The 5479-nt window shown below is 39.6% G+C and overlaps 1 protein-coding gene across 1 annotated transcript in view; it reads right to left on the bottom strand.

Moving 5' to 3' along the window:
* The window catches only part of DENND4A (DENN/MADD domain containing 4A), a 102619-nt gene extending 98586 nt beyond the window's left edge, over positions 1-4033 (bottom strand). The window contains exon 1 of the mRNA XM_011940384.1: positions 3946-4033. The gene's annotated coding sequence lies outside the window, so the exon portion shown is untranslated. The remainder of the gene's footprint in view (positions 1-3945) is intronic.
* Positions 4034-5479: the final 1446 nt, after the last annotated feature.

The raw sequence follows: 5479 nt of genomic DNA, 5'->3' as shown, positions 1-5479 counted from the left end.
AAAAATAAAAAAAATAATAATAAAAGCATGGGAGATAAGCACTTCAGACCACATAGACCAAGAATTGGAACTGGGCCACCTGTATAAAGCCGAGAGTTTCAAAGGACTATTACTCCCAGCCAAAGAGTGGATTTAAAAGACCTATCCACTGACACAGGGAGATAATAAAGTTGTAGGGAGGGTGATGGGGGAGTCTCCTCTGAGAATTCATAACAATAGGCCTATTCACACTTGGGTTTGGGGTTTGAACTTACACCATATGGATGGTCCCAGGAAACTAAGAAATTAATAATAAAAGTGTTCTCAGGTTGGCCGAGCACCGTGGCTCGCGTCTATAATCCCAGCACTTTGGGAGGCTGAGGCGGGCAGATTACCTGAGGTTGGAGTCAAGACCAGCTTGACCAACATGGAGAAACCCCATCTCTACTAAAAATACAAAATTAGCCAGGCATGGTGGCACATGCCTGTAATTCCAGCTACTCGGGAGGCTGAGGCAGGAGAATCGCTTGAACCCAGGAGGAAGAGGTTGTGGTGAGCTGAGATCGCACCATTGCACTCCAGCCTGGGCAACAAGAGCGAAACTCTGTCTCAAAAAGAACAAAAAAAAAGTGTTCTCAAGCTAGTGATACCCCTTGAAAAGTAAAACAGTTCTTGAGGGTACAGCCTCAACCCAGGTTTTCCACAAACAAAGCCCAGTGCAAGACAAGCTCCTGTTCCAAAACTACATAAGCACACACACAAAAATTTACCAGAAGTAAGTCTCAGCAGATATATCAAAGAGAATAATTTTAAATAGTAAAAGTAAGAGAGTATAACAGTAATGCATGCTTCCAACAGATTCAAAGAAAAAAGACACAGAATCTATCACATATCTGCAGTCTCCTTTGGTTGTCTGGTATCATTTAATTTTATTTATGTATTTATTTATTTTTGAGACAGGGTCTTGCTCGGTCGCCCAGGCTGAAATGGAGTAGTGCAAACATGGCTCACTGCAGCCTTGACCACCTGGGCTCAAGCAATCCTCCTGCCTCAGCCTCCTGCGCAGCTGGGACCACAGGTGTGCACCACCATGCCTGGCTAGTTTGTTTTTGTTGTAGAGACAGAGTCTCATTTTGTTGCCCAGGCTGGTCTCAAATTCCTGGGCTCAAGAGATTCTCCCACCTCAGTCTCCCAAAGTGTTGGGATTACAGGTGTGAGCCACCATACCCAACCTATTTTTTCTTTGACTAGGAGAATACATTCCGCAGTACCGTCATTATTTATATATCACTATTATAGGAAAAAAGTTTAATCTAAAACAATTTCCCAGATTTTGTTTCATGTTAGACACACTTCCAATAAGTGCAAAGAAAAGATTCCATGGACAAATAAATTACGTATACACACTACAGGTCTCTTTGTACATTTACTTATATATAAAAAAAACTAAATCCTCAGCAATCTTTTGATAAAGGTAGCTGATAAACTTTGCTTAACTCAGGATTTCCCAAGTCTATTTGAACAATGAACCATATTTTCCCACTTAACAACTAGAAACAACCCTAAGAAAATGCTAATTTACAGTAAACAACCTTCCTTTGTAGACCAAAAAATCTCAGGGCAAAGATATTCTTATGTAGTATATACTTGTTTACAATATAATTATTAACATTTTAATCAAAATCCCAAAACTCATTTAATTTTCTATATTGCTAATGTCATCGGTTTTCAGAATTCATGACACATTTCTTGGAATCTGTATTCATCGCTCAAATATACTCTAAGTATTCTCACTATTTTCTTTAAAAATGAGACTAGGCTGGGCAAGGTGGCTCACCCCTGTAATCCCAGCACTTTGGGAGGCCGAGGCAGGTGGATCACAAGGTCAGGAGTTTGAGACCAGCCCGGCCAATATGGTGAAACCCCATTTCTATTAAAAATACAAAAATTAGCCGAGTACGGTGGCATGCGCCTGTAGTCCCAGCTACTTGGGAGGCAGAGACAGGAGAATCGCTTGAACCCGGGGGGCGGAGGTTGCAGTGAGCCGAGATCACGCCACTGCACTCCAGCCTGGGCGACCGAGCGAGACTCTGTCTGGAAAAAAAAAGAAAAAAAAAAAAAGAGATTAAAGAAGGATTAAATGTTTCTACTTGTTTTATTTACACACTAATGGTACCTATGCAGCAATTTCCTTACATATAGGATTTCTACATATAATAAAGGGCTTAACCTTTTCAGAAATGCCTTCTAGATGGACACTTAAAAAGAAAGTGCTAACAACCTGTTCTTCTGAGAAGGCTGTTAAATGCTGACTCATCACCCTCAGCTCACTGCATATAACAAGTGCTCCCAAAAAAAAGCAGTTTTCCCCAATTGATCATCTATTTAAGAAAGTTGCAGAATAACAAAAGCACTTTTGTTTTTTTTCTCCAGTTCATTAGTCTTTGAAAACAATTTTTAAAGGGCTGCATAGTATTTTATTTTATGGATATACCATTTTTGAACTATGTGCTTACTGTAGATCATTTATTACTTCTACTTATTTTGCTAATATTTTTTAAAGGGTACAATGAATAATCTTGATAAACCTCTGGATACAACTCTAGTATTTCTTCAGGATACATTTATTGAAATAGAATTATTAGGTCAAAGGTTATATCAACCTTTACTTATGTGCTTTCATGTGTGCATGAATTTTATATTATAAGCTCTAAATACATATAACCTTAAAAATTACTCTGGTAAGGTATTTTCATTCCATCATAATGAAGAAACTAAAACATCCTCCTTTTTCCTAGACACTAACTTTATGTTTTTTAAACTAAAGCATGGCCAGGCATGGTGGCTGACGCCTGTAATCCCAGCACTTTGGAAGGCCAAGGCAGGCAGATCACTTGAGGTCAGGAGTTCGAGACCAGGCTGGCCAACACAGTGAAACCCCATCTCTACTTAAAATACAAAAAAAAAATTAGCGGGACATGGTGGCACACGCCTGAAATCCCAGCTACTCAGGAGGCTGAGGCAGGAGAATTGCTTGAACCCGGAAGGCGGAGGCTGCAGTGAGCTGAGATCACGCCACTACACTCCAGCCTGGGCAAGAGCAAGACTCTGTCTCAAAATAATAAATAAATAAATAAACAAACTAAAGTAGACAGTTACTATTGCATAAAATAGTTTTATGTCTTGCTATGTAGAAAGAAGGGTAAGAGGCCAGGCAGAGTGGCTCATGCCTGTAATCCTGGCACTTTGGGAGGCCGAGATGGGTGGATCACTTGAGGTCAGCAGTTCAAGACCAGCCTGGCCAACATGGTGAAACCCCCGTTCCTACCAAAAATATAAAAATTAGCCAGGCATGATGGTGCATGCCTATAATCCCAGCTACTTGAGAGGCTGAGGAACAAGAATCACCTGAACGCTGTAGGCAGAGGTCGCAATGAGCCAAGATTATGCCACTGTACTCCAGCCTGGGCAACAGAGGGAGACTCTGTCTCAAAAAAAAAAAAAAAAGGAAAGAGAAGAGATACAGTATTTTCATGAAAACATATATTTAATAAGTTTTTTTGAGAACTACCACCCTATCCTTGGAAGTAACTAATTATAAGTACATATTTGATATAAATTTATTCATAAAATTCATTTTCATTAGCTCTTTTGGGTATTTTTCACAGAATTTAATAATTTGAACTCATTCACAATAGAACACAGGAAATAACTACTAAAAGGGAATCGTATTCTTTACATTGAAGATTTTGTCTCTAATAAATGGTATTGAATTAATAGTGACCCAAGGCACATCTTGAGACATCTTTCAATGAATTACTACTTTGTATCATTTGTTACGCATAATTACTACGTGGAGAATATATTCCAAATTATTAAGACTTCTGGAAAATTAAGGTTTCACTGTGTTTAATACAGAAAATAGCTAACTGAAACAAATCAAAATGAAAGCCAAAAACTACTTACACATGACAAAAAGTTTCTCTCTGAAAAAGATGACAGATTTCAATGTGTGAACTCCGCAGCCTCAGAGTTTGAGAAATAACTGTATTGAAAAGAGTAAGAATCGGGCTTAAATTCATTCCAATCAAATATTTCCCCCAATATGCCTGTGGATACTTAAAGTTCTGTTAACAGTGATAATTACTAAACTGACTTCATGTATTGTTTTCTTATGGTTAAGAGCCAATAAGCAATTTTTAAAAACAAGTTCTTTGGGAAACACATTTCAGTAAAGAATAAATACATACTTTAAAAACAAAACATGCTGAAGAGAGGCAATGAGGAAAAAAAAGAAAAAACAAGCACATAAGGGGGAGAAAAAGAAAGCAAGAGAAATAAATAAGGGTACAAAAGAGGAAATGTGTACAGGGCAAAGAGCGTAAGAAAGAACAACATGCCTATTTCTGGGGCACTGTGTACAGAGCCTCATTCACATGGGAAAAATGTATACATTTAACATAATTCAAATATAGACTCAAGTAACTTCCATATAAAAAATATTTCAAAGAAGTCAATACCCAAAAGTACTTTCCCTTTATTACAAATTTCAAAGATACTACAGTCAGCCTTCCGTATCCATGAGTTCCACATCCATACCATGGATTGAAAAAATGTTTTGTTGTTGTTGTTGTTGTTGTTATTGTTTTCGAGACAAAGTTTTGCTCTTGTTGCCCAGGCTGGAGTGCAGTGGCTCGATCTCGGCTCACCACAACCTCCACCTCCCAGGTTCAAGAGATTCTTCTGCCTCCGCCTCCCAAGTAGCTGGGATTACAGGCATGTGCCACCACGCCCAGCTAATTCTGTATTTTCAGGAGAGACTGGGTTTCTCCATGTTGGTCAGGCTGGTCTCGAACTCCTAACTTCAGGTGATCTGCCTGCCTCGGCCTCCCAAAGTGCTGGGATTACAGGCATGAGCCACCACATATGGCCCAAAAAGATGTTTTGCAAAAACAATAAAAATAACAGACTGGGCTCAGTGGCTCACATCTGTAATCCCAGCACTTTGAGACGCCAAGGCAGGAGGACTGCTTCAGCCCAAGAGCTCAAAGCCAGCCTGGGCAATATAATGAGATCCCATCTCTAAAGAAAAAAGAAAGAAAGAGAGAAAGAAAGAAAGTCAGTGCCAGGCAGGGTGGCACATGCCTGTATTCTCAGCTACTCAGGAGACTGAGGCACGAGAATCACTTGAGCCCAGGAAGCTGAGGCTGCAGTGAGCCCTGATCACACCACTGCACTCCAGTCTGGGTAACAGAGTAAAGCTCAATCTCGAATGAATGATACTACAAAAAATGTAGTAGAAATTTAACAAAATAATTTGGTATAACTATTTATACAGCATTTAATGGAATTAGGTATTATAGATAATCTAGAGGTGATTTAAAGTATACAGGAAGGGCCAGGCGCGATGGCTCATGCCTGTAATCCCAGCACTTTGGGAGGCCGAGGTGGATGGATCACGAGGTCAGGAGATCGAGGCTATCCTGGCTAACACAGTGAA

The sequence above is a fragment of the Colobus angolensis genome, unplaced genomic scaffold (assembly GCF_000951035.1).
Source record: "Colobus angolensis palliatus isolate OR3802 unplaced genomic scaffold, Cang.pa_1.0 Scaffold19, whole genome shotgun sequence".
Taxonomy (NCBI): Eukaryota; Metazoa; Chordata; class Mammalia; order Primates; family Cercopithecidae; genus Colobus; species Colobus angolensis.
This window is presented reverse-complemented; position numbering and strand designations above follow the sequence as displayed.